This window comes from Nicotiana tabacum, chromosome 4, assembly GCF_000715075.1.
Source record: "Nicotiana tabacum cultivar K326 chromosome 4, ASM71507v2, whole genome shotgun sequence".
NCBI lineage: Eukaryota > Viridiplantae > Streptophyta > Magnoliopsida > Solanales > Solanaceae > Nicotiana > Nicotiana tabacum.
Genome location: NC_134083.1, coordinates 15,226,499 through 15,239,729, shown reverse-complemented (window position 1 = coordinate 15,239,729; position 13,231 = coordinate 15,226,499).

Below are 13,231 nucleotides of genomic sequence, written 5' to 3'. Positions count from 1 at the left end.
TAAAGACAAAAATATTGTAAAGAGGTATGCCTTGTAATTTTATTATAGCATTAAACAATATGACAATATTTTTCTTAGTCTTCATCCCCCTATGGAATGAGCACAACAAGGTGCTAATACCACTATTGAGAAGAAAAAGAAACTAATCAAGATGTGCCAAAATATAAGTTACATAATACATACTAATTTTTGTTCATACAAGTTACATGGTATCTCTTACAAACTTCATAAATCTATCAAGGTCAGGAGGAATTTTCGTTGGTGGTGGCGGAAAAGTTGCTTGGTCATCGCCACTTCCGGGCGAAGCAACATCCTCCGCAAGTTCAGCTAGCATTTCTTCGTAAGCTTCGTCTTCATCTGGTTGTGATTCAGCAAGTCCAAAATTTCTTCTTTCCGACCGGATCCAATCTCTGAAAAGTATTGATTTTTCCAAACTCTCCCCCATAGACGCTCTATAATCACCGAGTTAAAGTCTTGCTTGACTGAAAGCGCTCTCCGATGCCATTGTTAAAGCTTAAATAGTTAAATGTCTCGGGCCATCCTTGAAAGAACCGGAAAGTATTTTTCTTTGTCCTTCCACCATTCCAAAAGATTAAAGGAACCGTCGGGATTTACTTCCTCAATTCCCTACGACAAATAAACTTCAAGCTCATTTAGTTATGAAAAATCACTACTACTACAACCTTGAGAATCCCTAAACCCCGTCCAAGCACTAAGTGCTCTTACTCCCGCAGTTCTTTTAGATGATTGAGAATCAGAAGAAGAATGAGTTGGAACATTTGGTCTAGCATGATTTAATGCAACTTAATAAGTATTAAAAATAGTTTGAGCATTTATTCTAATTGAGGCTATTGTTTCCGGAAGTTGAGACAATTCCTCATTTTTAAGTGCTAAACCATTATAAACAGTTTCATACCAAAAATGAGGACCTCCTAATTTCATACAAGGATTTAACAAAGCAGAAACACCATAAATAAGGGGAATAGGGAAAAAAAATATTTTTTAAACTTTTTTCTCATAGAATCAATAGCAAGTTTATAAATTTTCCCACCCTCTGAAAAATGAGTAAACAATTTTGCAAGTTCTGCAATATAAACTAAACAGTTAGAAATAGTAGAATAATATTGCCCAGAAAATTTATTTGTAGCAATATAAAATTTTTTTAAAAATTCTACAAGTATTTTAACATTAGCCCAATCCCCATTTGTAAGGTGTTCATCATCATCACTTACATGTGCATTAAATATTGAGTTTATGGGGTTTCTATATTCATATGCAATAACCAAACTTTCATACATGTAATTCCATCTAGTTGGACAAGGTTTAGGAACCTTTCTTTCTCTTAGGCCAAATTCATCGCATCTTTTAAAATATTCTCTAAGCCTACTTCTACGGTTTGAATAAAAAAGCCAGTTAAGAGCCATTTTAACCTTTTCAATTTCAATATTTAAAATTCTCATACCATCACCCACAATTAAATGGTAAATATGACAAATACATCTAACATGAAAAATATCACTAAATGTAGGATTTAGCGTAGTGGTAAGCAAGGCTATAGCATTTGTGTTACTAGTAGCATTATCAATTGAAATTGATATTATTTTATTACTAATGCAAAAATATCTACAAATGTCTATAACTGTGCTAGCAATAAACTGCCATGTGTGACGTGAATTAATTATTCTATAAGAAATAATGCGCTTTTGCATTATCCAATCCTCATCAATCCAATGACTGGTAACAGTAAGGTAATCACAGTCGTTACCACTTATACCAATATCAGTTGTAATAGCAACACGACAATTTATATGAGTAAATAAATAGCGCAAATATTATTCATATTCATGTTTATATTTATAAATATCGCTCTTTACGGTTGTGCGAGAAAAACCTTTATAAGTAGGATTAAAAAAATTTCTAATATAATGCACAAAGTTAGGATCAGAAGAAAAACTACAGGGTAAACACATAATAGTTACCATTTTTGCCAATTCTTTTCGATCTTTTTTTGGATCATAATATAAAATACCACTGGTAACGGTGCTAATTCCCGGTTAAAATTAATTTGAACCGGTACTAGGGTCAACCTGACTAGGAGTAGGTAGACTTTTCCCCTCGGCCAAAGCTTTCAGACGAAGATATCTCACTTTATCTTGAGGGTATTTCATTATTTTCTGGAATTAGTTGAGTAAAAAATGCCAAACGGGAGATGTTTCCGTCCGTTTGCTAGGTTGTCTAGAAAAAGTAGGGGTAGTAACAGGAGTATCAAATGGGGCATCATCTGGATTAGCAGGGTTACCACTACTTGGGTTAACATCAGGAGCAAGACTAGTTGGTGTATCATCATCCGGTTGAGTTTTATCAAAATCTATTTTCTCGTCATCATTTTCATCAATAGTTGGATTAGAATAAAGAGCATTCATTAATTCATGGTCTAATTGTTCACCAGATCTAATATTATAGCAAAATTGACTTTCAGTAAATTGTAATAAACTATTATCGCTATCGAGAATAGCACGTGTAGGACGTATATGAAGTTTGGTTCGGGGAGCCCGGGGCAGTGGAGGAGGAACAGATTGAGCACTACATTCGTCACTCTTGGATTTTTTCTTATTTTTACCAAATTTTTTTTTAAGGAAGCCATCTTAATTAATAAAGTAGTAGAAAATAAATAAAATAAAAAAAATTATAATATTAAAACTTAAGAGTTGGAACGAATTTACCGAATTGACGAACAACTTGTTGGAAATTGATTATCGTTGAAGACTTCAATTCACCAACTTCACAATTGTTTCACAAATTGTAACAATAAAGTAAGCAATAGTAGCAATTATAGAAGAAAATTAGAAAGAGATTGTGATAGATTGATAATTTTATAAGAAAAAATGAAAGAATTATGGGGTATTTATAGTTGAAAATAGGGAAAAAGTATAATTATAAAAAGTTTGGGATTAAAACAAAGTTGGGGGGGGTTAAATGGCTATTTTTTAAAATAAAAAAAATAGTCGTTGGGACCGTTTTGCCCGCTAAGGGACTGGGCCGGTCCCAAGCCCAAATCATGGGACCGGCCCACGAGACCGGCCCAGGCCCGCTAAAACCGGGCCAAACTGTCCTGGCCCGTTTAGCCCGTTTTGCCCGCGGTCCCGGGCCAGTCCCGGGCCAGTTCCGGGCCTGGACCGACCCACTTGCCACCCTTATATACAGCACATCCAAAAATTATTAGATGGGATATATTAGGTTCATGACCCAAAACTAATTGCAACGGAGAATATTTATGATAATATGTCGGTCTGGGACGAATTAGCATTGTTGCATGCAAAATGGCATGACCCCAAACAGAAGTGGGTAATTTCATTTTCATGAGTAACAGTCTTGCTATCAATTGCTGACGTTTAATCAAAGACTCTGCAAGGCCATTTTGAGTGTGAACATGAGCTATAGGATGTTCCAATTTTATCCCAATTAATAAGCAATAATCATTAAATGCTTGGGATGAAAACTCAGAGCATTATCAAGTCGAATAGACTTAATTGGATTATCGAAAAACTGTGCCCGTAATCGAATTATTTGTGCCATTAATTTTGCAAACGCCAGGTTGCGAGATGACAATAGGCACACATGAGACCATATAGAAGATGCATCTATTAGGACCATAAAATATCTAAACGACCCACTAGGTGGGTGAATAGGTCCACAAATATCCCCTTGTATACGTTCCAAAAATGCATGGGACTCAATCCCAACCTTTGTTGGTGATGGTCTAATAATCAACTTGCCTTGATAACAAGAAGTGCAAGAAAACTCATTATTTAAAAGAATCTTTAAATTCTTTAATGGATGCCCATTTGAGTTCTCTATAATTCGTCTCATCGTAATTGATCCAGGATATCCCAACCGATCATGCCAAAGTACAAAAGTATTAGAACTAGAAACCTTTTGGTTTACGATAGAATGTACCTCAATTGCACTAATTCTTGTCCAATCCAGGCCACAAGATAACGATGAGAACTTCTCAATAAATCTTTTCTGGTCAGAAACATTCTTGGTAACGATGAGATATTCGAGATTATTCTCATCTATTTTCTCAATATGAAATCCATTTCGACGGGTATCTTTAAAACTCAACAAGTTCCTCTTGGACTTGGAGGAGAACATTGCATTCTCTATGATAAGTATTGTTCCCTTAGGCAGAGTTATATTAGCTCTTCCAGAGCCTTCAATTAGATTATTACTACCAGAAATTGTAGTAGCATCTGCCTTACACATACTTAAATGAGAGAAATATTTCTTCTATTTGAATATTGTATGTGTTGTACATAAATCAATTAAGCAAATATTTTTACAATTGAACTTTGATCCAAGTTTGCTTTGAAAGATATCCATATTTACTTCCCATGGTTTGACATACAAAAGAAGTATATGAATAAATATTAGTATTTTTAGAGAAAAAGAAAAAGAAAAAGAAATAAAGTTAAACCAATAATTCAATAGTGACCTTTTAATGCATTTTCTAGCAAATTCTAATTATTATACAAATAATTACGCAGCAAAAATAATACAATTATAAGTACATGAAAAAAACATTAAGGGTGAAGTAACAAAAGTTGTTCCAGGGTGCTTGTAAACCTCTTCTTAAAGAGAATTAAAGTAACGTAGAGGAAAATCAAAAGGAATTAAAAGATCAATGAGACTAGGATACTAATTACTAAGATATTACTCTTTGTTTGTGAAAATTATGAAATTTAGGAAATACATATATTTTAAAAAACTACATAAGAAGTATTTTTAAGTGCAATAAATATTACAAGATGTTTATTCATTAGATACTACGAATAGGAAATCATAAAAATCAAACCATAGATCCATCACCGATCGAGTGATTTATTTTTCCATCAGGGTGCTCAAACAAATCTGCCACGTCCAAGTGGGTGATGTCAAATTCATTGTCATAGACAAATTAGCTTCAAGAGCTTTATCCTTTAGGGATGCTTGATAAAGCTCAACTAAATGTTTTGGTATGCGATAAATATTTGCCCAATGCCCTTTTTCACCGCAACAATAATATTCAGTTTCTGAACCATTTGCCCTTGGCCCTTTCCACTTTTAGTGGTTATTTTTCTTTGGGGGGTGATTAACACTAGAAAAATTTCTTCCTTGGCCACGGCCACGACCACGACCACGAACAGGGCCACGACCTTTTTCACGCTTAGAATAATGGGAATACACCTCATTGACTTCAGGCAATGGTGTAGACCCAGTGGGTCAATTTTCGTGATTTCTCATGAGCAAGTCATTGTTTCGTTCAGCCACAAGGAGAAGAGAAATCAACTCAGAATACTTCTTGAAACCTTTCTCTTGGTACTGCTGTTGCAAGACCATATTGGAGGTATGAAACGTTGTGAACGTTTTTTTCAAGCATATCATAATCAGTGATAGTATCTCCACAGAGTTTCAATTTAGAAGTAATTCTGAACATCGCAGAATTATATTCAGAAACATACTTAAAGTCTTGGAGCCTCAGATGAGCCCAATCATATCGTGCTTGTGGAAGAGTGACCAACTTTAAGTTGTCATATCTTTCCTTTAATCCATTCCACAAAATAAGTGGATCTTTGATTGTGAGATATTCTATCTTCAACCCTTCATCAAGGTGATGACACAAGAAAATCAAATTATATTCACTATCCGTTAAGTATCCGAAACACACCCGAGGCCCCCGAAAATAAGTGGATCTTTGATTGTGAGATATTCTAACGGATTGTTTGGACTTAAAATTGGTCCCAAACGTATATCATTTTTTAACCGTGATAGTGAATATAATTAAATTCACAACTAAACTGGATTAGAATTGGTCTCTAAATGCAGAGAGGGATTGGATGCGGAAAGAGAGCAAGCAAAAGAGGAAAGTCAAAAGGCAAATGTCACTATGTCAGAAAATGAACCAAAAAGAAAAGGCCAATCAGTTTCTTTTCTCTTTATTATTATCAGTCTGCTTTAGAGCACTGTGGTCACTTTCTAAGTCCAAACTTTACTCATTTCCCAGTTTTCTAAACTTTTCAAAAACTATTTTGGCGGTCCCAATTAGTGCTCAATGCATTTCTAACGGATTGAATTTGGACTTAGAATTGGTCCCAAACGTATATCATTTTTTAACCATGATAGTGAATATAATTAAATTCACAAAAAATCTTCAGCAACTAGCCTAAGTCCAAATTCAATCCGTTAAGCATCCGAAACACACCTGAGGCTCCCGAGACCTCAATCAAACATACCAACCAGTCGTAAAATACCATACGAACTTAGTCAAGCCCTCGAATCACATCAAACAATACTAAAAACACGAATCACCATCCGATTCGAACTTAGTGAACTTGAAACTTCTAAAACCGATGCTGAAACCTTTCAAATCACGTCCGATTGACCTCAAATTTTGCACACAAGTCATAATTGACATTACAGATCTACTCTAACCTCTAGAATCAGAATCCGACCCCGATATCAAAAATTTCACTACCGGTCAAAATCTCCAAAAATTCGACTTATGCCAATTCAAACCTAAATCAGCTACATACCTCCAAAATACAGACCGGACACGCCCCTAAGTCCAAAATCACCCAACGGAGTTAACGGAACCGACAAAACTCCATTCCGGGGTCGTCTTCATACAGTTCTGACTACGGTCAAAATTCTAAGGCTTAAGCTTCCGTTTAGGGACTAAGTGTCCCAAAAATACTCCGAAACCAACAACAAAACCTCCCCGCAAGTCACATAAGCAGAAAAAGATACGTGGGAAGCAGTTAATAGGGGATCGAGACTATTACTCTCAAAATGACAGGACGGGTCGTTACACATAATTATTGAAGAAAGATGAACACAAGGAACTTACCTCAACAATCCCCTTGAAAATCCTCTTACAAATATCCAAAATCCGAGCTCAAAATATTAGAAAATGAAGAAAATCGTAAACCCTTATGTTTATATGTTCTGCCCAGTCAAACCACAACTGCGGTCCAAAATTCACTTCTGTGGTCCCGCGCTTGCGGTGAAATCTCCGCATTTGTAGAATTCACTTGCCCAACGTGCCTTCGTTTCTGCGACGCCCAGTCTGCTTCTGCGGACATGCTTCTGCGAAGGGCCGCCCGCTTCTGCGAAGCTGCCACCAAGTGCCCATGCACTTCTATGATCCAACACCCGCATCTGCGGACATGCAAGTGCGGAAAGGACCTCGCACTTGCGACCTCTGCCAGCTTCCTTCTTGACCGCTTCTGCGGCCCCTTCCTCGCTTCTACGAGCTCGCATCTGCGGTTCCCAATCCGCAGGTGCGATTTACACCAGCAATTGTAAATCTTCATCCATTCTTCAACTTCAAACTTTGGTCCATTAACCATCCGAAATCAATCCGAGGCCCCCAGGACTTCGACCAAACATACCAACAAGTCTTAAAACATTATACGAACTTAGTCGAGTCTTTAAGTCACCTCAAACCACATCAAAAATATGAATCGCACCCCATTTTAAGCCTAATGAACTTTGAAACTTCCAAATTCTACAAACAACGTCGAAACCTATCAAATCACGTCCGATTGACTTCAAACTTTGCACACAAGTCACAAATGATACCACGAACTTACTCCCACTTCCGGAAATCTAATCCGACCCCGATATCAAAAAGTCCACACCCGGTCAAACTTTTCAAAATTTCAACTTTCGCCATTTCAAGCCTAATTCTACCACGGACCTCCAAATCACGATCCAGATACGCTTCTAAGTCCAAAATTCTCCAACGGAGCTAACAGAACCATCAAAAATTAAATCCGCGGTCGTTTATACATAAGTCAATATCCAGTCGATTTTTTCAACTTAAGCTTTCCATTATGAGACTAAGTGTCTCAATTCATTTCGAAATCTCTCTGGACCCAAACCAACTAACCCGATAAGTCATATAACAGCTATAAAGCACAAATTAAGCAGTAAATGAGGGAACAGGGCTACAACTCTCGAAACGACCGGCCGAGTCATTACACCTACTCTTTTAAAATATAAATCTTCCAAAAATTATTTTGTTTCAACTTAAGCAATTTAAATTTTCAACAAACAAAACTTCATCAATTTGATTCTCTCAAATAGTAGTAAGAATATCATAAGTTTATTATAAGTTTGTAGCTAGATTCTTCAATATCTGTGGGACGATATCATAAACTATACTAGTATTTGATAGAGTACGGGTAGCAAAATCTTATACACATTGACCTCGTCAGATTGCCATGAGTTCAGGCGATTTTTGCTGTTATATTCATGAATACAACATCGTGAATACGTGCACGTACAACTGGACTGCACTGAAGATTAATAGGAGTGTTTGTTATATTTTTAATAAACAAATAAAGATTAATATGGTCAATTCTATTGTTAATTATTGGTAAAAGTTAGATTCTTTAATATGTGCGAAAACAACAAAAAAAATCAAATAAAGTTGATCGGAGGGAGTCACTTAGTACTTTTTCGTCCCAATTAACGTCACTTTAGCTCAAAAAAATTATCCCAAAATAATTATCGCTTTAGGAATTCAAGACTAAATTTGTTAATTATTTTCAATTAATGACCTTAATATTAAAGCAATAATAGTTCTTTTTAATACTATTCAACTCTCAATTTTTTTTAATAAGAGTAACTCTAGAAACTAAATCTTGTATTTATTATTTAATGGGTGTGAACGTAACTAAAATAGAATGGAGGAAGTATCTTGCGAACTTTGGTGGAGTTAGCTAGCGTTTGGACATAGATTTGGTTGAAATTTGAAAAAAATGAGTTTTTGAAAGTTAAAATTATATTTGGACATGCATTTTACTTGAAAAGAATTTGAAATTTTGTTAGTAGAAAATTTCAAAAACTAATAAACTACTCTAGAATTGTTTTTGGAATTTGAAGATTTTGTTTTTAAAATCTGTAAAAAAATAATTAAAATCTATAAAGAAATAGATATTTAAAAGTAAATTTTTTTTAAAAACTTTCAAATTATATGACCAAACGGGAGCTTATTGTTTTGCTAACTCCAGTGGAGGTTTTTTCCTCTTTTTTTTTTTTTTTTTTTTAAAGTTTAGCAATCTAAAAATTATAAAGAATTTAAAATAAAAGCAAACATTTGGTGGCAAATTGAGAGTGATAATTAGCTGTAAAAGTATACCTGTAGGCTGTGTAGAAACAAGATATGGTACTATAATTAATACTGTCGCTATCTTCATTAATTCATTCTGCCTCGAAAAGTAACACTAGCATTCATCATATGTAGGGGTACTAGATTCTTGTCCCTCCGTTTGCTGTTTACTTTTAATTGGTATATATATTAAAATAAATTTTTATTTTTATTTGTTACTTTACAAAGAATATAATTTTTTTTCCTATTATACCATAATATTTATTACTTATTTCAAATCATTTTCTCAAATTCAATAAAATATGCATTAATTAATATGAATATCATGGTAAATTATGCACTTCATTTATTATTTCTTAATGGGCGTGAAAAGTCAAAACGTGCCAAGTAAAAGTGAACGGAGGGAGTATTTCTTTATTTTTACCCGTTCACTTTTACTTGTCAACTATTGACTTTACACGCCATTTAAGAAATAATAAATAAATTGCATAATTTATCATGATACCCATATTAATTGATGTATAGTTTTAATAAATTTGAAAAATAATTTCAACAACAACAACGATCCAGTGAAATCCTTCTAATGGGGTCTGAGGAGGGTAGTGTGTAAGTAGACATTATCCTTATCCCAAAAGGGGAATAAATAATTAATGTTAACGACAAAACAAAAAAAAATAAATTATTTTTCTCTTGATATGTAAAAAGTGACACGTAAAAATAAAAAATTAATTTTAAAATACTTGATAACTAAAAGTGAGCGGAGGGAGTACATCTTACCAAAGAATAGCTTCACATATAAGAGGAGGGAGAAGACGAGAAAGTTTGAAGTTCGACTTTGGTATCACCTGAGCATAAAGTGAATACAAATTTTAGAGAGTAGAATTTAAATTTCAGTAATGATAAAAAATCATTAAGTAATTTAATTTCATATGCCTAAGCTTTAATAAATAAGTTATTTAATTACTATATTTATGAAAAATAATAAATATTCGATGCAAAAAATCGAAATATAGTCATGAGAGTGCTAGTCTGTAATAGTAACTGTAATGTTTCATCAGAAACTGTGTGCATTGAGGCTCACCCTGTTGCTTACACCCCGTATCTAATTATCTGTCGTGTTTTTACCTGCTCATTAAGAAAACCTTAGGGCCCGTTTGGACATAAGAAAATTTAATTTTTTTTTAAAAAAAATTACTTTTTTTTCGAAATCAGTATTTGGCCATAAATTTTCAAATTTTCACTTGAAGTTGAATTTTAAATTTTTTTAAAAATTTGAAAAACTCCAAAAAACTGTTTTTCAAAATTTTTCACTCAGATCACTCACAAAACTTAAAAAACAACCCAAAATTACATTCATGTCCAAACACAACTCTAGTTTTCAAATGTCACTTTCATTTGAAAAATAATTTCACTTTTTTCGGAATTTTACAATTCTTATGTCCAAACGCACACTTAATTAGGAGAGATTTTTAACTATTTTATTCTTATTTATATCTTAAGATATGATTTCTCTTCATTAAATATTTATTTTATTTATGTGTCGTCTTCATGTCCAAGAACAATTATTACTAAAGGTAAAATGAGAAAAAGATAATTATGTTTTAAACTTTAAAAATGTCAAATAATTTAAGATAATTATTTTTAAAAATTTAGACCAAGAGTATAATTTGGATTTTGTACTTTGAATTGTGAAAGTCAGTATAGAGTAGAAAAGACATAGTAATTCACGGGGAAGAATATGGGGCCTCCACTCTCCCCAAGATTTTTCATGCTTTACAGTGAAGATATCTTTTATAGGTCAAAAATAGAGTACAGCTTTTATCTTATCATATGATGTGATTTAAATCTGTTTTCCCACTTAAGGAAGTGTAAACTTGACGCCAGAAATAGATATTATGGTGTTATTTGCACCGGCTATTGTTTGACCTTAAGATTCTTGATTTCTGGACCCCATTTAAAAATTTAGCAACACTGTACTATGTGTTTGTACTGGTTTCACTTTCACACCACTCTGGTTATATTTTTCCATTCTCATTTTAAAATTTCTGGTTCCAATTCCTCCGCCACATATAACTAAGGGACGTAAAAATTATTTATTGTATCACACTATATCGTTGAATTCTCTTAGATTTTTTGTATGCATAATTTTTTATATTTTGACACCTATTGATTAAAAATCGCGACTACAGCATTGGTTCCACCTTAACCTCCCACCTTGCAGCATTTACAGTTTTTAACGTGTAAGATTGGTTGCCTATCGTTTAGAAACAAGTCTAATTACTCAGAAGTGCGACACCTCTTCTCATGAATATGACATTTTAATTGTCTGTTTCTGATTTTGCACCCGATTAACGAAACTTTTCACTTGATTCAATATTAAGCATACCATTTTCGATCTCACGCTCTTAAACTAGATGAGTATAACTATGATAGGACTATTGTTGCAGCTACTCCCTCTATCTCATATTATATGTCGTGTTTCTCTTTTATACATCTATTAAGAAATATTAATTAGAAAAGAGATTGGACTATTCTACCCTTATTTATGTCTTAAAATATAATCTCTCTTCAGTGAAAATATTCTATTTATGTGTTATTTCCATCTTCATGAACAATTATTACTAAGGGTAAAAAAAGAAAAAAAATAATCAATTTTGTTTTGAATTTCTAAAATAACAAATAATTTGAGACAACTATTTTTAGTAATTACGACTGTTAATATGAGATAGAGGGAGTAATGTTTTGGCTTAATTAAAGAAAGTTAGGGTAAAGTATATCTAATTTGGGCCTGAATTCATATGCAAGTGTGAAACAAAATAGTCTTCAAGAAAATTAGAAAATTAGATAGGGCAGCAGCTTCAGAATAAATGTCTATGCTTTCGGGTAAAGCCTTGAATATGATTTAGGTCTGATTCCTCTAATTACTTTGAGTTGAATTCCCTTTGACCATTTGTTAAATGTTCTTTTCGCACTAAGCGCACTAATAAAATGGCAAAAACAAATTGTTTTTTTTTCTTCTTTTGATTTTCTGCTTTTGGTTGGCACTAATTGTTTTGGAATTCCTTCCATTTCACTTTGTCAATAAAGAAAGTAAAGCAAAAGGTAATTTAGAGAACTCCAAAGATGACACTCGAAACATTTTCATTGCAACGCAGCTGATTAGTCAGTCACGCAGCTAACAAAGAAGACAAAATTAATGCATCCCCACCAAACCAAAAATGATTCTAATCATTTGCACCACACGTAACCAATACTAGCACATACACAAAATAAAATAAATAAGAATAGTTAACTGTAAAAAAAAATTTAAAAAAATATGCACGTCTTGTACATTCATTTGTGGTAATGTACTCCTTCATTCTTAAGCAGAGGTCTCGGGTTCGAGCCCTTAATATGAAGTCGCCTTTGTTAGGGAGCGCTTTACCCCAATGTGGGACTTACCGGCACAAATTCGAATTTAGTCGGGTCCCAATACGGATACCGGACACCGGATAGAAAACAAAAAAAAGAAGAAAAAGAACTGAAATTTTCTACCTTAATTCTACTATGCTCTACAGGAAAAACAAAAGAGACTAAAAAGGTGGATAATACTAACAGTAAAGCTCTAAGGTTTCGTTTGGTGGGGTATATAAGAATAATTAGTAATGTTGAGATTATTTTTTATAAACTGTTTAGTTTGATATATTAAAAATAACATGTATTGTATAATTTTTTTAAAGAGTTATTTGTTTATAAAAATATCCTCCGACAACTTGGAAAAGGATTTGAAAGGGTTGTTTTGTCTTTGTACATGTTTATCCATATATTAAGATTGATATGATATTGCTAATGCCATAATTTATTATGTATAAGAATACTAATGAATTAGGTATATAACTAATACAAGTATTAATTATACGCATGTTGAAAAATACTACCAAATAAGAAATTAATAATATTAAAGTTAATATATACTCTATATGTTCACTTTTATTTGTCCACTTTGAACTTTTCATGCCCTTTAAGAAAGAATAATTGTAGTATATATTTTATCATATAATCTCTAATGATGATAGTATTTTAAAAAGTATTGAGAAA